This window comes from Atractosteus spatula, chromosome 4 (genome assembly GCF_055471065.1).
Source record: "Atractosteus spatula isolate fAtrSpa1 chromosome 4, fAtrSpa1.hap1, whole genome shotgun sequence".
Classification (NCBI taxonomy): domain Eukaryota; kingdom Metazoa; phylum Chordata; class Actinopteri; order Semionotiformes; family Lepisosteidae; genus Atractosteus; species Atractosteus spatula.
Genome location: NC_142709.1, coordinates 26,862,208 through 26,884,396, shown reverse-complemented (window position 1 = coordinate 26,884,396; position 22,189 = coordinate 26,862,208). Strand labels below are relative to the sequence as shown.

Sequence of the window (22,189 nt, the reverse complement as noted above, 5' to 3'; positions counted from 1 at the left end):
TTGTTCAAAGAACTGTAAAAAGGTAGTAAAACAAAACCTACAGTACATGGTCAAATCCATGTTAACTATGTCCTATAATCCTGTTGTCATGCAGACAATCCACTAGTTTATCTCTATTTATCATTTCCATACTCATTTTATGAAACATAAATAAGACTTATTTGTGTATTATAATTTGGTTTAGTTTTGTTACCATTTGCTTGGAAAATTGACATAGCAATTTTCACGTTTGCAAATACCTAGAGGGGTAAGTACCATGATAGGAGTCACTACCCACGAGGGTAATGTTCACTATAATACAGAATAATATAGTATAACACTGTACAACAAATTGGGTGGAAAAAGTGAGAAATAGTTTCACAATTTAGAGAGAAAATTAGGTAGACCAGATTCTGTTACCATGAAATTCAGCTGTGATGAAGATGTCCACTGTGATCTTCAATTACCAAGTTGGCACAAGTGAATTTTAACAAACAAAAGATTGCAATATTCATATATTGCACTGCCCCATTTTGCCATACTTTTGAGTATTGGAAATAGGCATTGAAAACGCATATTCGGGGTCCTAACCCATATTACCCCTTCATATCATAGAAAGGTTAAAAAAGCAAAAACAACAAGTTAAAACAACATTAAAACAGAAGGACACATAGATTTTAATGGGCATCAGAAATTCTGGGCTGGAGGTATAGTGAGGATATACCACATATTGGCCTTCAAAACCACTTACGGCAGTAACTTGGTTTTCCTTAGGTGTTTCCCATTGAGCAAATGATAAGCTCCATCCTGTCTTAGCTTGTGAGATCTAATAAGATCAGACTATAAGATGGTAATAATGCTGCCCCACTCCAAAAAAAAAGACACAAACAGTATATAAAGGGAGCTAGAATAACATCTTGAACCCAGGCCCATGTGCAGGAAGTAGTACACCCATAGCAGATTAAAATGAGGTTGTATTCACAAAAGTGACCAAATCTTATTAAAATGTGTGCTATGAAAGTCTTTAGCATTTCATTAGCATAACAAGTGCACTTAATTTGAAGGCTGTGCATCAAAATGTAGTGAGTTCTTATGAAAAGGATTCTCTAAACAGAAGGTGTATCTGAAAATTCGGTACATGTTAGGGAAATGACGCAACACATAGGGACAACTGTTTTAAAAGTAAGGTGCAGAGACTGAGCAAGTGTAAGAAAGACAGGGTCTGAAAGTACTATAATTCTTCTGTGGATGTCTTACAGGCAAGAAATGTTGCTAATATTGGGTTTATTAAACTCATGTTTAAATGTTCTATGAAATGCTATGTTAAAACCTCGTAATGCATTACAGTGGTTGCACTTTAATGTTTTAACCTTTTCTATGAATACTTGCTGTCATTATTGCAGTAAATGTGTACGTTTTAGAATCCGCTTAATAAGAAATATAATATGGAATTGCATATCTAAAGAAATGAATAATTATATTAATTTAAGGATTTAAATGTAATATACTTATATAGCTTGAAGTATTACCGTATTCCTCTTTCTTTGTTAACATCTGCATCAGTTTCTTTGACTCATTCACTCATGATTACACTGGAAACATTTTCAACAGTTTCTAAGCAGCGCCTTGGTAGAGTGATTTAGTGCATGCCTATCAACCTGGAGGTCTGTGTTTGATTCCCAGTCTGGGCACAAGTATTTCTTTAACAAATAAAGACTCATTTAAAAAAAAAAGAATAGTAAATACTGTTTTATGTACACTATGTTGACATTTAGATATTTTTATATATCACAGCATGTTCAATGATAACTTATATCAATAAATTAAAAATATGAATAAGCAAATGTGAATACTGTCAACAGTGGGTGTAAAAAGCAGTTCAACCGGTTTAATTTAATTCAGTACAAAATAATGCATCCCAATGGGGAAATTCAAGACAAGCTTTTACAACAAGCCTGAAAACTAGATCGTATATATTATAACTATAGCTGAGAATAAAAGAGTGGTATTAAAAACACTGAAACTGAACTATAATAACGTATCTGATCATTATGAACAATATTCATTTATTAATAATAAATAATTTCAAACTACTTGTGTTTTGTTCAGGGTAATTTGTCACTGTTTTCACAACCTCACTTTCTTATTAAAATGCCTATTTTTGAGGCAGTGATAAAGAGCCTTCAAACCACAGGCATTTCAACATTTTCACAACTTTTATACAAGCAACATCTAGTGGCTGGTTACATTTTTAGAAGCATTAATTTGAATAAAGTGGATCTAAGGTGTAAGCAAGTTCATAATGCAAGAATTACTATTCAAAAGCTCCTGTATGTATGCAAAACACCTGATCATATAAAGCAGAATAACACAAGCTCATTAGGTTCAACCTCTCTTTAATTTGAGAAACTCTTTCTGTATTTTCTGTTTTTACTCATGTAGTAAACTACATATGGAATTATTTTGACAGGAGGAAAGATGTTCTGTGTTCAATAGCTTTTTCACCACAGCACACATTATGTTACATAGTTTACGCATTGCTCTGAAGTCTCTCACAAACCTAAAAAATGTAACATAAAACTGTATGTAGCACCCCTACCTGTCCTGGATAAAGTGGTTAAAATATAGATGGACTGGTGGATTTATACTTGTAAAAATGTTCCAGTTTAATTGCAATATGGAAGATATTATTAATAAAATTAATAATGAACATGAAAGAGTTTGAAATGTGGATACTGTCAATGACATGGGTAAAAACAAGTCTTAAAACAAAATCGTGTATACAGTATATTATAATTATAATCTAGATAATAAAACCGTGACCTTACGTTTAGATTGAGTATCTCCAAAAGTGTCCGAACAGCTCAATTAAATAAGCCGCAATACAGTCAGGCGAACAGATTTTCTTCAAGCAAAATTATCTCTTTAAAGTTTGTCAAAATCAGCTACTTTGCAAACAGTACACAACTTCTCAAAAGGTACACATTACTCTCATCCCAAAAAAGGTTTTATTTTTTTAGAACTTCAAAATCTTGGATGGTATGCCTCAGGGAGTCATTCAAACACCCGCTGGGCACACCGTGATTTTGACAGGCAGGTGTGAAGTAGGGTTCTGTTTTAAAAGGTTTTGGATTTGTGTTGAGATTTGTACGTGGAAACTGTTAATACTGTACAATGGCAAATATAATTGTGGTTATACTGTACTGTTTATTGCCTAATATTGAAATTATTATATACGTGTGATGTGTGATGTGGTTTTAGGGGTTAAAATAAGTTGAACAGATATTTTTATTTATTTGTGGAATACTTTGTATTACATATTGTTAAATCACACTGTTAGGTTATACTGTATACTGCAATGAGGAAAGAAATCATACAGGACTTGAAGATACTGTACAGTATACCAAAACGTTAAGCATTCACTGCTCCACCTGGCGGTTTTACAAAACAGTGCAGTCCAGAAACAGCTTTAAAAAATTGCGTGTGTTATGTCACACACACTACAAGGTGCTGCAGTATCAGGCATGTATTCTAAATGGCTGGATCTGTAACAAGTCTTCACAGGCTAAAAGCAAAGACAGACGTCTAAGTGAAAGATTCAGAATAAAGCCAATAGTGTATATGTACCTATCTGTACCTGATGAGGATTCCTTCCTCTGATAAATACTATATACAGTAAGAAGGTTTGCCTTGAACTATAATTTCTGGGTACCGCTGTCCTTTTGGGTCTAGGGACCTTTCAGCTCCTCTTCTCCTATAATAAAGGTACTTTTCTCATTAGGCATCAAGTGCTTCCGTGATGAGATAAAATGCTCATGCTGCAAGGCAGCTTTTGCTAGGATGGTTCTCATCTCATTACACTTGCTTTCCATCAGTCGCAATTGTGTTAAGGCATTCTTTATGGCTAAGAAGTTTTTGAGAATACCATGTGCATATCACTAGCCTCATTTGTGCTGTTTTCCAAATCATTCCCATACTGTACATCAGCACACATTTAGCATATTCAGCAGATGCAAATGAACAGATTGTCTAATTTTTTATGCATTTTCAAGTGCATCTTTTGCATGCTTTCAGGATTGTCTTATTGTGGTTTGTGAATATACTGTAGCATTTCTTTCAGTACATCCTTTATCTTCAGTTAAAATGCTTATCATGTTAGAACCTTTTGTTAATGAAGCCCATATACTGACATCACTTCAAACCAAATGCTAATATCAAATTCAAATTTCATGTGAGGGAGGCTATCAATTTCCCAGTGACTTATCAGATGTGAAGCTGGAAAGCATCATAGGATCTGGCACCTGTGATTTGCTTGTGGGTGAATGTTTTAATTTAACCAGGTACCAAGTCTTTCAGGTTAGTTTTCTTTAAGTATTATGTAAAAATACAGCAGGAGATTTGGTTTTGAAACACAAACTTATAATAGTTCAGTAAGAACTTCCTCTTTACTAATGGAGGAAAAATCATAGAAGGTATTCTCAACAAATACAAACACTCCTACTTTTCAAATCTCAACGTAACCTATACTGTACTTAAAGAAAGTCCTATACTAACACACATTTGAAGAAAAAAATAGAATAAAGGAAAAAGCAAAATGAGAAAAATATAATCTAATACTGTAATACTTTTCAAATTCATTAAAGATGCAGCAGTGAATGGTTGCCTAGCAATCAACATTGTTCATTGTAATGTTGTACAATGAACATGGATTTTATATTTTCATTTTTTAATTTACTATTGCATGGTTGTTGCATAGAATGTATATGAATGATAGGTGACATTGTTTAGTAAGGCAATTGCTATAAGGTAACCTGTATACTTTAAAATGCATTGATATCTTTTAGTTTTGGCATATTGTGCCCATTTATTGTCAAATAAATTTTGATCATGAGATTATAACAATATGGAATCAGCTATATCACTGTGCATTCTTATTGGCTTTGTTAAGGCACCTGAAAACAAAAAACAACACCTTACATATGTTATTCTTGTGATGCATATATCTTAATATATTTTTAAAAACTCCCTGTTTCTTATCAAGTAGCAAATATCTTGATATAGGAATTATCAAAAGGGCCATGCTAGTTCTCTGCCTACTGGTTTTCCAAATGAATAATTTAGTCTAATAACTAAAGCTGCATTTTTTACTAATTTATGGAATATTTATATTCATTTTGCTCATCAGAGCAATCCCTGGAGTAAAAAGAATGAAATATTTTATTTTTTCTAAGAATTCAGTGAGAATAAAAAAGCATTAATGGCTTTAGATTCAGGAAAATATTCAGAATATGGTTCCTTGGAACCGCTATATTGTGATCAATTATGCAGTTGTCTGTGATCCATTGTTTCCCTTGTTCAGTTCTGAAAGACCAAAGGGCATGGCCTATGTAAGGACAACTATATATATTATAAACTGAGTGAATAAAAGTCAGTAAAAAAAACATGACTTTCTTATTATACAGGAGCCTGTTAAGTACCTTAGAAAATATCCTGCTACTTAAGCTACTTAATGTGCTATAGCAGTCTACAATTAATAACATAAAGACATATATCAATATTTCAGCATCAAAAAGCATCAATTTTATACAGGCGGAAGACACCCTTGTGAAATTTCAAATGTGCTTCAAATGACATATCAGGGTTAAAGGCAACAGGCAGTCTCCTTCTTTGATCCAAGGATTGAATTCATCACAGTCAACAACAACAAAGACACCTAATTTGCAAAGCTGATGTTAGAAACCTACAAGCATAACCTCAATTCTGTCACAGTTTAGCTAAAGAAAGTTATTTTGCGTCCACATCACAATACTACATAAATACCTGTAAAGTACAAAAACCACAGTTGGTAAATCCAGTCCAGGTAAATCTGAGTGTTATCAGCATCACACTGAAAATGAGGCAAAATCTGCCCAAGAGACAACTTGTAAATATTAAATAGTATAATGTACTGTATGTCCCAGGTCCCAGTGAAACACCCAGATTGGCATCTGGTTGTCTAACTTTAGACCAACCAATGAAATGAAATACTAGTGATTACTGGATAACTTTCCATGTACTCTAGCTGGATGCCATGATTTAGAATATCAAAAGCTGAACTCGAGAACTAAAAGAGGATTAAGTTATAACATCCAGAAATCATTAACTGTCTTAAAAAGGGCTTTTTCAGCACTGTCTCTGCCTGTTGAAAAGAGCTCATTAGATGCAAGGTAAAATTATAAAATTGCTGCTTTTACCCATTCCTTATTTTTCTAAGAAAAGGCCAATTTGGAATAGGACAGTAGTTTGTTACATACTTGTCTGGGCCAAGGTTTGTCAGACACAGGTGTTATAGATTTCTTGTATCTCTTTTACCTAAAATATTTATATCTGCAGGAACCATTTAATGTGAGAGAGATCCCTACACTTTTGCTCTTCTGATCTAAGATGAAAACAAATTTTCTCTTTCTGTCAGGTTTCCAAATTGTTTAATCTGATTAGATTGTTTTCCACAGATTTGCTTCCTGACAGGTAATTTAGAAAATATATAAATGTAAACATTCACCTGTTGGAGCCTATAGGCACTCACTCTTCCTGAAAAGATTAAGTGTCATAGAAAATTACCTCAACATAACAGGCCAATAAGCGGTCAAGCAAATATTAGAGAAGGAGAGAAACAAATCTCTTTCTTAGAGTCAATCTTTAATTGTTAAAATTGATGTTTCCTTTATTTAGGTATGTTGTAGTATTTTTCCTAAACTGGCTCCAAAACAACATCATGACCTGTGGTCATATGGATTAAGCTGTATTTTTATGTTTCTAAATCATTTTAAAATGCCCTCCCAGAATGCACATTTTTGGAAGACACTCAAATCTGATTAAATAATTTGGGGATTCTGATAAGCATTTAAGGATGTTCAACAGTTTACATCTTACATTGCACTGCTGATTTTTTTTGCAGGACTTTAATATTATTTTACTGCAGTCATGATAAAAAAATTACTTTGTTTAAAATTCATAAGCTTTAGCTTGATATTTGAAGTACTTTCTCTTCAGTTCATTTTTATTTTTTCATGTAATTTATTTTTTTAATTGGTTGATTATTAAATTCAGCTTCCTATAAAGCTTTTTACTCTTAGTTTGTGCATTTACTGTGCTCCATTGTAATGCCACTCATTATAAAACCACTCACAATGAAAAGGTGTTTTAATAAAAAAATATTTTTAAAATGAACAGAATTAAATTTGATTGGTTCTGCTAAGATGCAACACTTCAGCCTAACATTTGGATAGTCTAAAGTTTCTTGGTCACTGAAAAATACCCATTTGGCAATTGGCAGTAAACAATGACACCTACAAAAAAGCTACTGTATAGTGCTTCATACACTTGTCTTCTAGGTTATGCTGTTCCTTTTCTTATTAATCTCATTACTTCACACCTATTGTAGTTAGCAACAATATCATAAAAGACTGTCAAAATATACCCATCAAGCAAATAATTGTATATTTATTTCAACAGCTGATAATGTTAATAGAGTACTAAATCAAAATTATTGTTTACAGATTGGCTCCTCTTGGGATCAAAATTTAATTTCAACCCCACACAGGAAAAGGATCCTCATGCTTCCTTGTACTTGCCTCAACCTTATGTATTCCACCAAGCCACAGAAATCTATTTGCTACTATAAACTTTAAATTGAGTTCTCTAATCTTCTGAATGTATTGTCGTGCAGCAAAAATGTGGGATGCCTGTGGTTTTATGATGCTGTGATATTGCAAATGGGTCACTGGTTGCTGGGGCAACTTCAAGAAGAAAACAACAAGTGTTAGCTGGAATGTGCATGAGATTGGTTAGAATTTAGGCCTTCTGCTGAACCTTGTGCAACAACCTAGGATGTGTGAATTACTGAGAGAGGATAAAAAGTAAGACCTATAGGGGGTGTATAAGACATCCAAATCTTACAGCTGGCAGTGATCCAATAAGTATAGTTTGTTGGTAATGAAATAATGAAAATCAAGAAAGAAATAAGGAAAGGAAGATAAATAAGAAAAAAATGTATGCTGGCAATATGTTATTAGTCTCCTGAGACCATGGTGGTCACATACTGTACAGTGACTTGCAAAAGTATTCAGACCCTTGAACAGTTTTCATTTTGTTTGGAGAATGGAGTCATGACACTTTGAAGTAACAATTAATATTTGTAATATACTGTATACAATCTAACCTACACATTCAACATAAGAAAGGAAATGGTGGCACGTTTCTGCCTCATAGCTCTGAGGTCCTGGGTTCAATGCTGGACCTGGGGTGTCATCTTCATAAAGCATGTACAGTATGTTGTCTGCATTTTGGCATGTGTTTTCTCAGGGTACTCTGGTTTCCTCCCATGTTCCAAATATATAGTGGTAGTTTTATAGGCTTCTGGGAAAATTGGTCCCAGTGTGAGCATACTGTATTTGTGTTTGTGTGTGTGTCTGTGTGTATCCTGCCATTGACTCATGTCCCATCCAAAGTGTATCATGTTTTGCGCCTGTTTCTGGCCGTTATAAGCTCCCACTCCCCCACTACCTTGAATTAGAAGTTTAGTGTAACGAAGGCGTTCTTTCTGGACCCTATGCAGATGACACAATCCGAGGATGAGTGAGGAAAACAAGGGGAAAAAAGCATGCGGGAGTCGGGAATGAAAAACAGGGGGCATGTCCATGGTGCGCTGGTGTACGGGGGAGGTGTGTCCAAGGCAAACCATCCAGAGCTGAGTCCAAAAGGGGAAACCAAAACAGGGCAAAAGTCCAAAGCCAGGTGATCCATCCAAGACAGACAAGATAAAAACAAGAACCGGGTCGGGACTGGCACGGGAACAGGAACAGAAACTAAAACCTTGACGGGGCCAGGCACTTCCAGGTCCCGGACTCGCTTGGTACGGGAACCAATGCAGAGCCCGGAACAGAGTAGGCATCTGGCTTATAAAAGGGGGCCGGAACAGAGAGCAGGAGTGGGAGATGAGTGAAAAACAAGGAAGGGCTGGAGCGTCCTTAAGAGGAGGGGTTTACGCTCGTGACATTTAGAAGATAGGTATGTGATTTGATTAGGATTTAAATCCCTTGCTGTGGCGAAACTAAATGAATTTAGGTGCACAAAATTATGTTAATGAGTCATACAGTTAGTTGAGTGACTTATCATGATGCATCATGATTTCAGAAAGTTATCATGATATCATGAATTCAGAATAAAAACTCCTGTCTCTGTGCTTCCTCGGTCAGGAAGTGAATTTCAACTATGTGAAGATTCAACTATGAAGACTAAGGAGCTTTCAACACTACTTAAGCATAAAGTTGTATGTAGGCAAAGAGGAAAAGAGTGTAAGTCCTTCAACGATCCTTAACATCCCCTTAAGAAAGGTTAAGTTGATCATTAAGTAGTGGAAGGCACCTGGACAAAGCCAAAACAGCCTCCCCTCCAAATGCAGCAAAAAAGTAGCTAGAAAGGGATACCACTGTGAGGCCAAAGACAATTATGAAAGAGTTCAGTGGCTGAGAAAGGAGACAATGTTCATGACTCAACAATATTTTGGTCACTCTATAACAGTGCTTGTAAATAACTGAAGAAAAAAACCATCTCACATGGGATCTGCAACTCATCAACCTATAACTGTAAATGAATTGAGAAATGTCACTGGGAAAATATGGGAGAAAATGCTTTCTGAATGCAAGAAACAATACAAAAACTGCTCATGGAATTTAATCAAAAATAAAATTTAAATGAAGTTTTGGTATTCAAATTTGCCTTAATAGATATTATCAAAACCATTTTTCTTTTCATTTTAAGAGGTAAAGGTCTAAGTATTTAAGAGTAAAAGTTATCTCAGTGAGCAAAATTAATATTAACTATTTTTATAGGTACAGTACCTACACAACATTAGTGAAATATGTGAAATCATACATCAAAGAAAGCCATGGCCACAGATGATTTGGTATGAAAAATGTGACTGCTATATTATGTTTAATATAAATTTGACATTATAGTTGATAGGCATGAAGTCCAAATGGTGAGGTAATGCTTTATGTGAATGTTACTGCATAATGACTTCATAATCCCTTCCTAACTGCTACTCAAGATGTTATAATCATGTGCATAATACTTAATAGGGATATGAAAATGACATAACGCCTGCATTAAAGGTCATGACATTCTTTTAATGTTAATTTTATGATAACAGAATAATAACTTGAGGAAACAGCTTTTGTAGCTGATTGACCCACATTGTGGGAGAGAGAAATCTGAAAGATGTTCAAGATCCACATGGGACAAATATGGACATGGAAAATGGTGATAAAAGTTAACTTTTATCAATATCTTTGTTCATTAAACTCCTTGGAATATATATTAATTTGATATAACTCATGTTTAATGCTATACTGGCCAATAATATGTTTTTTTTATTAATTAGTAAGAAAAATGGCTCAAAACAAACAGTATATAGAGTATATATATATATGTGTGTACAGTATACTGTATATACAGATGCAGCCATTCAAAATGCGCGGGCGATAACGCATTATTTTGCAGTACACTGTACGCAGTCTACCGCAAGCTACCGGTAAATACCGTGAGTTACCGTAAATTCTCCTATAATACGACAAGCAAAATAATAGTATCCGGAATTTCCGCAAGGTGGAGCTAATAAAGCTCAACCTCTCATGTTTGAGCTGTGGCCATCAAAGTCTTTAACGAAGATATTACTAATAGTATTAATAATGAATGACCTTGTACAAGCTGTAAGTGTAAACTCAAAGTATTGCCCTGGTCAACATTCTTTTTTTCATTGACCGTCTTTGTAAAAGTAACACCACAGCATTTCGCAATCACGCATTTGTTTCCAATCATGCAAAGTACAGTGATTCACCATGCCTTTCACATGCTCATAAAAGAGATTGATTTAGGAACATAAACATATTACCGTATGCAAACTGTACTGTATACAGTATGTATATGTATATTTAATGTCTTAACTGTGCCCGTTTAAGTATTGAATATTCATATCTAATTTTACCACTGAAGGGAAATCTTAGTAGCTGAGCATAAAAAGAATAGGAGCATACTGCAACGCGTGTGAAGGCCATAAACGATATTAATTTTGGAACATAAACATACAGTATATGGCTGGTCTCGGTACTTTAAAGAAAACATACACGAAACATGGTTTCATTATGACCAGAATCGGTCCTGAGATATTTTTAACTTGATTTACAGTATTTGAGAGGTATGTCTTAACACCGATACTACAGTGCTTAAGTACGGCTCACGTATATGTTTCTAGGTTTATATTATGCATTTCATACGGTCAAATTACTTTTGAGCAACTAATAAGAAGCGCGAAACGGTATGCGTTTTAGTTTCGTTTTGTGCTGGGACCCGTGGATTGATTAGAGATATCAAGAACATACAAGTCATTTTTTAAATGTTGTAGTTCGTCTTGAAAAAATGTTACGAGTACATCATCTATCAACAATTACACAGGTTCTGTTTCCTTATTGCGGATTTTGGTTACGTAATATTATTTTCTAGATTTCACGTTGTGAATATATGATTTGGGCAAACAGAGCCGCAAAGAAGTACATTATGGGTTGTTGTTTTTTTTTTTGCAGTTTTATCTAGAACAAGCGATGCTTAAACCTTGCACATGAATTGAAGGAATGGGCAAACATAGCTGATGCGGATCCACAGAGCCAGCATATTAAGATGTTTATAATTAGAGGCAATTTGTTTAAATAACTAGGTATGGATACTGATGTGCAAGAGAGGTGGAAAGGCTGTTTCCTTAAGCCAGCACTATAAAATGTTTTATTCTCAGTGAGATGCTGCCATTTCATAGTGGGTTTCTAACACTGTGTATAGTTCCATCCACACAGTGCCTTTATTTCCATCCATTTCTAATCTCTTTATCCAGTACAGAGGATTTGGAGCCTATCCCAGTAAGCGACGGACACAAGGCAGAATACACCTTGGACATAGCGCCAGTCCATCACAGGACAGACAGACACAAACACACACACACCAGGGCCAGTTTAAATCTAACCTCAGAACCTTTCTTTTCAGAAGACTTAGTGTCTGTATCTGCTTCATTTTCTAATTTTGGTAGCACCTCTAACTGCTTGTCTTTCTTATATGCATTTACTTTGTAATCTGTGGTCCTTTTATCTGTTTTTACATCTACTGTATTGCTTTGAGATGCCACCTTTAATGGTGATATATCAAATAAAGTTTTTTATTATTGTTATAGGGAAACATGATCAGATTTTCCCTGGTTCAGAAAAAAAGATCTAAAGTATACTAGTTTGTCACTCTTCTCATTCCCTTTGCTAAATGACTTTTCATACTAATCTGATCAATCTAACTGCCAGTTTTCTGTGCTTTCTCTATCCTGCTAGATTTGCAATTATTCTGAAAATTTTCATCTTGAAATAACTCATTTCTAAATACCTTTTTCACTGTTAACATCTTGCAGCAACTCTGCGACAAAATATACACTCTGACAGTCCATCCTGCTACCAACATTCAATAAAACAAATCTTAAGATTTCTATATTTATGTCTTTATTTAGTGGTTTCATTAGTGACAAAGGCTAAACTTTCTTGGAAAAATGTCTTTTATGTGTTGCGGAAAAAACTGACTTGCTTTAACAAAATATGTTTACAAATCCTTTCACCTGGCATTTTCGTAGTTAGAAATAATGGAACGCTCTGTTAAAAGCAAGGGAGTTTTTATGTCCGTTGCAGTTCTTTTGCAACATGAATATAATTATATCGTTATTAATTTCTTTAGATACGCGATTCCATATTATATTCCCTTTTAATCAAATTCTAAAAGTATGCTTGTTGACTCCGGTATCACGTTAGTTAAAGACTTCGAAGCTTAAAATGTTTAGGGAGAAATGGAATACTGGTGTGTATTTTTTTCTTTAAAGTACCAAGACCAGCTATATACTGTATGTTTATGTTCCAAAATTAATATCGTTTATGACCTTCAGATGCGTTATGCTCCTCTTCTTTTTATGCTCAGCTACTAAAATTTCCCTTTAGTGGTAAAATTCCATATAAATATTCAAAACTAAGCGGATTGAAATGTGCACAGTAAAGACATTGAATGATTAAATCTTTTCACTACCAACCAATGCACCACGAGTGCCCCTGTCGGTCATTTTGGCCAGCCAATCACTTACCGCGGTGCCCTACGGTGCCCTGCGGGTTGGTTACTGTACCGCGGGTTTTTACCGCTCATTTTGAATGGCTGCATCTGTACTTTGTGAATCTTGTGAAAACAGCTTGCACAAGTGTAAAGGTTTTACCATCTTGATCCTGGAGAGGATCAACCATAAATCATGAATTACTAAAATTTATTTAAAGAACTGAATCAGGTGATTTGTTAAATTACAAAGTATAAAGAATATGCCACTAACCTGTAGTTCTTAAACTTTTTTAAATTAATTAGACCACAATCACAGTCCAATATGAAAACAGTAATACTCACTTAAACCCAACTGGCTACAAATCACTATTATTTATTGTAAAATAAATTAAATTAAATTCACATATTAACAGTCATGCCCTTTATAAGAGCAAAACAACTAACCTCACAACACTTCTATACAGCATAGCTTCACTGAAAAAAAGTTGTATTGTAATAATATGGTATTTTTCTATTACTGAATATTTTCCTTCTAAGGCTGCTTCTCAAGAGCCAGCTCATGAATTACTTGACAAAGGTCAATCGCAGCTGTTCAAATGTAATATAAAAGGTTTCTTTACAGTAAACTAACTGTATGTTCAAAGTCTACAAACCAACACCATTGATATTGTACTTAATAGAATCTAATACAAAATTTCATCAATTAAATTCATTTAGTGATTAAATTACTAATTACCAATTACAGTTCTTAAAGAAGTAGACAAAATCTGTAATTATTTTTTAAAAAAGTTTACATTTTTTGTAGTCATCTGTAATTTATTTTTGTACCTATGATTACCTGGCTTTCATTCTGTAATCCTGAAGGTCTCCAGTCCAATGGGTTACTGAAGTTAATTAGGTGGGTAGCTGCGTCAGCATGCGTAGGCTGCAAAGGAACAAGTAATAGGTTTATTCCATGCTGAAAAAAAGAAGAAAGAGAACACAACATTTCGGCCGTGGAGCCTTCTTCAGGTGTGAGAGAGACAGGGAAGTAGGCAAAGGTAAAGTAGCGGGAGAACAAAGGTTGAGAGGGAGGAGGAGTGAGAGGCGGGAGCAGGGGACAGAAAGAGAGGCCAATCAAGAGGTGTGAAGTCAGAATGGGTGCAGAGAGGTGTGAAATGAAACTTCCAATGAATGGAGAAAATTTAAAAGAACAGTAATCTATCGTTAAGGGAAGGGAGAATGTGTGATCCTAGCTGCAGAATAATTTTAGTTTCAGAGAACACGTCAGGGCTTTGAAGATTAAAGATCTCTCCAAGCCCATTGTTTCTCATTTTACCTCTGACGGCCACGACCACTCTAATCTCTCCGTCTGTGTTCTCAAAGACGGTTTTCCGAACTCATACATCAGAAAGACCACCGAAACTAAAATTATTCTGCAGCTAGGATCACACATTCTCCCTTCCCTTAACGACAGATTACTGTTCTTTTAAATTTTCTCCATTCATTGGAAGTTTCATTTCACACCTCTCTGCACCCATTCTGACTTCACACCTCTTGATTGGCCTCTCTTTCTGTCCCCTGCTCCCGCCTCTCACTCCTCCTCCCTCTCAACCTTTGTTCTCCCGCTACTTTACCTTTGCCTACTGCCCTGTCTCTCTCACACCTGAAGAAGGCTCCACGGCCGAAACGTTGTGTTCTCTTTCTTCTTTTTTTCAGCATGGAATAAACCTATTACTTGTTCCCCTGAAGTTAATTAGTCTACAATACCTTTTTCTTTTGGGATGATTACTTCTGAGATCCAATAACTATGTGCCATGTATAAAATGTACCCCATGTCTTACCTTTGCAGTCAGAGTAGATGAGAATGACATATGGGAGTAAAAAATCATCAAAGCAGTTTCTTGGAAAGCTTGTCTCAGGAGAAGAGCTATTTGTCACTATGTGGCCTTTCTTGTATTAGGAATTTTTCTTTTTGCATACCCCAACTTGCTCTCCGTGAGACACACAGACAGGGAGAGAAGCTTGGGGTTAGAGCGCAGGGTTAGCCATTTATACAGCACCCCTGGAGCAGTTGGGGTTCAGGGCCGCAACAGAGTAGGATTCCTCTGCTGGCCACGGGATACGTAGAGGCAACCTTCCAGCCACAGGCACAGATCCTTAGCCACAGAGCCACCGCACTGCCCGTATTTGGTTCTGTGAGGAGTTACCTGATGATATTGCTCAGGGCTAATGTTAACTGAATGTGACTTTCTCCAGTTGCATTCAATTTTAAAATAATTAGTGCACAGAAATGTATCTTTCAATCTTTTCAACCCAGTACTTGAAGCTTTTGGAATTTTAAGTTATATCTGATTGTGATACTTAAGTGTTGCTAAAATTTTTTACCTGTTTATTCATATTTCCAATGAATCCACAGACTTCCTATTTAAAAATTAGCAATGTGTAATGTTACAAATTGGGGATTCTGAAAATGGTAAAAATCAGGAATCGACCGAGCAGTAAGTCAATTAGTAAAATAAATATTCATAACCCCCAACTTGTAAGTGATTTCTCCAGAATATACTGTACACGAGCTGTTGGTATAGCTAGAAGCATGTGGATTCTTTGTTCTCTCTCCCTGCTCTGGTGAAAAAAGTAATAATCCAGGCACACTTGGTTAAAAAACATTTATTACAGACAAGGTATTTCAGAGATCTAACATTCTAATCACCCAGAAAACCCCAGACTTGTACTAAGCATTAAACCTCTTACTGCCTACAGAGGCCACATAAGAGATAAGTTGCCTTCTAACTAAATGCAATGCAACCTGCACTCAAATCTCTCTCTCTGCACTCCCAGTGCCACAAAATAAAAGGGAGCCTAATAGGAATATCTCACTATTTTGGAAATGCACCCACAAGCAGGAATGACGTTTCTAACCGTGGTATCTTTTACCCTGGAAACCCAAGTTCCCTAAAAACAGAATAGCAAGCTCTCTCTAACAAGGTTCAAATATTTAGATCCAGTCGGATTTTGTTTGGATAATCATGAAGTAGAGGGTCTTGCCAGGTGCAAGCTTCAAATTCCAACTCCTCTATTCTCCTTTCTTGTCTCTCTCTCCTTCCTGTTTTATCCTTTCTTGTTCTCCCCTATGTGTTCTGAATATGATCTTACATAATGAGTTTCTGTACTGCTCATTGCTCATTGACAATCATGAACCCACAACCTACCTAGGTATACCAAGGTAAACTTTACATTTGATTTTGCTGAACGGACCCCCCACATCCCACGGCAAACATCCTCTCTGCCTTGAAGCTAGAAGTGCCATGTGTCACAAATGTTATCTAAACTCCTAGAGACACTTCCTAGTCACCTAAAGCTGTAACAGTAAATATTGTAAATATAACATTGCAATCATGAAAATTAGAACCACTTCTGAAGGAAAAGAGATTAAAAGAAAAGGTTTTCTTAAAAAAAACGGCACCAGCAAGATGGCGACAGTTTACAGAAAGCTCTCTTGTTGTGTGACTGTTTTAATGTTTATTTATACGTTAATGCTCTTGTTTTGTGTTGGACGCTTAAAGGCTGTCATTACTTACAGTTTGACAGACAACACTTTTAAACCTGAGGACAGAGTCCTTAGGGTCATCAAACAGCTTTTTTCACATACGGACCGCATCTGCTGGACCAGACAGAGATGGGGCGAACAACAACAGGTGGGCAGACGCCGGGGGAGTCAAGGCAGCGTACTAGTGCATCTATGGAGGTGTCTGCACAGACCACCGCTGCCGTCTATTTTGTTAGCTAATGTTCAGTCACTGGACAATAAGATAGACGAGCTACACTGTTGGATCAACGCAGAAAGGGACCTGTGGGAATGCTGGGTGTACGCCTTCACTGAAACCTGGCTGAATGCATGCATCCCAGACACCGCCATCCATCCAAATGGGTCGACTGTTTACCGCATGGACAGAAACCACCAAGCAACCAACAAACACAAAGGTGGAGGCATTTGCTTCCTGGTCAACAGCAAATGGTGCACTGACGTGGAGGTAATCTGTAATTCCTGCTCACCGCATCTAGAACACCTGACCCATAAAATGTCGACCCTTTTATTTGCCGAGGGAGTTTTCTGCCACCATTATTATGGCCATTTACATTCAAGCTCAAGCCTGTGTGGAAGCAGAACACAGCAAACTCCACGACATTATCAGCAAACACGAAAACTCCCACCCGGAAGCTGTCTCAATTGTAGTGGGGAACTTCAACCACTGCAATCTGAGGAAAGTACTGCAAAAATACATTCAGCACATCACTGTACTGACAAGAGGAGGCAATATCTTGAACCACTGCTACAAAACAATAAAAGGAGCATATAAAGCGCTTCCCAAACCAAAGCAAGTTGCGAAGAGGTCAGTGTGGTGTTGGTCTGAGGAGGCGGAAAGCAGGTTAATAGACTGCTTTGATTGTACAGACTGGGACACATTCAGAGCTCCCGACACAGATTTAATTGAGTATAAGCATGCGGTCACCAGCTATATTAAATATCGCATGGACAATTGTGTACCAGAAAAGAAAATTTGAACATTTCCCAATCAGAAACCATGGTTAAACAACAACATTCACAATAAAATAAAAGGTAGATCTGCCGCGTCCAAATCGTGGGACAAAGAGCTATACAGGGAATCATAGTATGCATTAGAGAAAGCCATAAAACGCCCTAAATGGAGCTATGGTGAAAATCCGTAAGGCTGCAGGGCCTGATGGGATACCACCTCATGTCCCCAGGATATGTGCAGCCCAGCTGACCACCGTGTTTACGGATATCTTTAACTCCCCCCGTCACAGTCCATTGTCCTCACCTGCTTAAAAAACATACCATTGTTCTACTCCCCTAAAAGGCAAAAGTAACATGTCTGAACAATTACTGCCCAGTAGCATTAACATCAGTGCTGATTAAATACCTGGAGAAACTGGTGTTGTTGCACATCAATTCTTCCATCACAGAGTCCCTGGACCCCTTGCAGTTCGCCTAGCAGAACAACAGATCAGTGGATGATGCTGTCCCTAGCTCTATATACAGCCTTGGAACACCTGGATATTAAGAACTCTTATGTGAGAATGCTGTTTTTGGAGTACAGTTCAGCATTCGATTCAGTCATACCTAGCCAACTGCTGACAATGCTAAGGGGACTAGGACTGTGCAACTCTGTCTGCAACTGGCTGCTGGACTTCCTAATTGAGAGACCATAGGTGGTGTGAATAGGTAATAAAACATGAACACCACTCACTCTGAGCACTGGCACCCCACAAGACTGCTGTCTGAGTCCAAGGTTGTACTCCCTATTCACGCACGACTGCACAGCAAGAAATGTGCAGATTTATAGCCAGCAGCCATATCACCCTGAAACTCACAACTGGCAGCCCATTAAAGTTAAGCAGGTGTGAGCCTGGTCAGTACCTGGATTGGAGACCTCCTGGGAAAAACTAAGGTTGCTGCCGGAAACGGTGTTAGTGGGGCCAGCAGGGGGCGCTCACCCTGCAGTCTATGTGGGTCCTAATGCCCCAGTATAGTGACGGGGACCGTATACTGTAAACAGGCGCCGTCCTTCGGATGAGACGTAAAACCGAGGTCCTGACTCTCTGTGGTCGTTAAAAATCCCAGGGCATTTCTTGTAAAGATTAGGGGTGTAACCTCGCCGTCCTGGCCAAAATTTCCCATTGGCCCTTATCAATCATGGCCTCCTAATAATCCCCATCTATGAATTGGCTTCATTACTCTGCTCTCCTCCCCACTAATAGCTGATGTGTGGTGAGCATTCTGACGCACTATGGCTGCCGTCGCATCATCCAGGTGGATGCTGCACATTGGTGGTGGTTGAGGGGAGTCCCCATTACCTGTAAAGCGCTTTGAGTGGAGTGTCCAGAAAAGTGCTATATAAGTGTAAGCAATTATTATTATTATTATTATTATTACTATAATAGGCCAGATCAGCAATGATGACGAGTCCACTTACAGGGATGAAGCTGTACAGCTGCTGAGGTGGTGTCATAGCAATAACTTGGACTTGAACGTGAGTAAAGCAAAAGAACTAATAGTGGACTTTCGAAGACACAGGCCGCACACTCACAGTCCACTCAGTATTGATGGAACGGAAGTGGAAAAGGTCACCAGCTTTAGGTTTTTGGGAATTCACATTTTTAATGACCTAACCTGGACTGTGAACACGGACATTATCTTGGAGAAGACTCAGCAGCGCTTCTATTTCCTGAGGTGCCTCAAGCAATGGGGGATGCCAGTACCTGTGGTGGTGTACTTCTACCGTTGCACCATCGAGAGCGTCCTTACCAATGGGATCACCGTGTGGTACGGCAACACCTCTTCTCAAGAGAGAAAGGCACAGCAGAGAATGGTGAATGTGGCCCAGAAGATCATTGGCTGTGGTCTCACAGAGATTAAACAGTTCTATGAGGACCACTGTCATGGTAGAATTCTGGCCATCACAGAAGACAATCACCACCCCGGGCATGAGCTCTTCACCCCACTGCCCTCAGACAAGAGATACCAGAGCATACAGACACTTACCAACAGATTTTTCAATAGCTTCTACCCACAAGCAGTGCAATTGGCGAACACTTTGGCCATGCCCCTTGGACTACCCTATCTACCTCATTATAATTTTATTTATTGCACATCTGCAGTCATTGTTTACATTCGAACTGTTTACTTGTTTACTTGTACAGATGCAGCCATTCAAAATGGGTGGGGTATTTCGCGGTATACCCCGGTGGGCGTATCGCAGTATCACGCAGTATCACGGGGTAAATCGCGTCATTTGACGTCATGCCGGAAAGTATCCGGCGTCACCTTGTAAAACCGCCAGGAGGAGCCAATAAAGCTTAACCTCTCATGTACAGCATTTGAGCTTTTAAATTTAAACTGTGTATTACAGCATGTTAATCATCAGTCAATAAAAAGTTGGTATATTTTATGAAAGCATGATTGCTCAGTTGGACAAAAGTACACAACCTACCTTTATCAGAAATATTTATGCATCAAAGCCTTTACCGAAGATATTACTAATAGTATTAATAATGAATGACTTTGGACAAGCTGTAAACTCAAAGTATAATTTCTTTAGCACATTTGTACAAGCACTTGGAATCTGTCCAAGCCCTACTTTGTCAGGCATTTTCTTTTACTGCAACGGACATAAAAACTCCCTTGCTTTTAACAGAGCGTTTCATAATTTCTAACTACGAAAATTATTTAAACTGCGACACTTATCATTCAACCAGAGCTCGAAATATCACAAGGATCCTCTAGAGCACAGCAAAGACTGTATTAAAAGAATCGCATATCTAAAGAAATTAATAAGATATAATTATATTCGTGTACTGCGACAGGGCTGTGTAGGGCTGTTTCACCTCTCTCTTCATGTGACTCTATTCAGAAGCCATTTAGCAAAGAGGGGATGAGAAGAGTGACAAACTAGTATACTTTAGATCTTTTTTTCTGAACCAGGGAAAACTGATCATGTTTCTCTATAACAATAATAAAAAACATTATTTTACATATCACCTTTAAAAGTGGCATCTCAAAGCAATACAGTAGATGGAAAAACAGTTAAAAGGACCAAAGTAAATACCAGACAAACGCAAACGCGTTTTTAATAAAATGCTTTTATTCATTCAGCAGAGAGTGAGAGGGACATCCAGCAGAGAGAGACACACACACCGGTTTTCATTGACAAAAAGTAATTGTTTTTTTACATTCCTCTTGTCTAACAGGAATGTTTTGTATGTGGACAGACTGTTAGACTAGAGGAAAAGAGCACCTTCTTTTCCAGTCGCACGAAGTAAGGGTTGAGAATCTCCGATTCACCATGCTACTAATGGTTTCCCGGAGATTGCAAGGCAAGGCACCTTTGCCTCTGGACCCATCGAAATTTACAGACGTGGTCCACCCTCAGTAAATTTCGAAAGTCACAAGATTTCGAAACATGGGGGCGGCGTATCGGTTGGCTCTTGCTTTCCCGTCCAATGAAAGGCAGGTTCCTTTTGCCGAAGTCTGGAGACATTAGAGGCTTGCCACACCCGGACTGTTAAACCAACGCATTAGCACGTCAAACCCCATTGAGGAGCCGGGCGCAATAATTGTTTTGTCCCTTGATTTACTGATCTGCATTAATTACAGAAATTGAGTTCCTGCTCTTTGCAGACGACCTGGTCCTGCTGTCGCCCACAGAACAGAGGCTGCGGCAGAACCTGTCACTGCTGGAGCAGCACTGTCAGACCTGGGCACAGTCAATCTGGACAAGACCAGAGTTATGGTTTTCCAGAAAAAAAGCCAGACCTCAGGGAAACAGGTACAAATTCAGACTTAACAACAACACATTAACACCTAACAACAGGAGCAGGGCTGAATTAGGCCAGTACCCACTATTGTTAAACATACAGAAAAGAATATTAAAGTATTGGCTTTAGTATTAGCCATACAGAACATTAAAGTGCCCCTTTCCATTCAGCGGGTGTCTGAGCCACTGTGTCCTATCTTCTGACAGTCGCTGTTGTGAATGTCTGTAGAGTGTATCTTATTTTTAGTACTATATTTTTATATTATATTCCCTATTAATTAAACTCTAAGAGCACTCTGTCAAAGTGCAATGAAATACAATATTGTTGTTGTTGCTGTTATTGTTGTTTTTATCCTGTAAAGTGTTTTGAGAAGCCACCTTTAAAGGCAATATATAAAAGCGCTGATTCTTATGGAATGTGTTCCGCCGGGGAACAAGTATAACCTTGTTCATGCACAAACAGTGGCATGTTACATTATTAATTTGGGTGTCTCCTCTTGCCAGAAAGCTCTAAATTGCATTTTGAGTGCGGTTTTTGACTTTTTTTAAATTGCAACCCATAAATAAAGCTGATACTGTTTAGACTTATATTAGGATTTAGACTTATATTAGGATTATATACTTTGTGAAAAGTGATAGTCTTTTAACCTTTTCTGTGAATTCGCTTGTTATCTAACAAATGCATACTTTTAGAATTTGATTAATAGGGAATATAATATGGAATTGCGTAT

General features: G+C 37.4%; 1 protein-coding gene across 1 annotated transcript in view; it reads right to left on the bottom strand.

Annotated features, from left to right (window-relative positions):
- The window catches only part of gpc5a (glypican 5a), a 365,485-nt gene that overhangs the window by 46,336 nt on the left and 296,960 nt on the right, over positions 1-22,189 (bottom strand). The window lies entirely within an intron of this gene.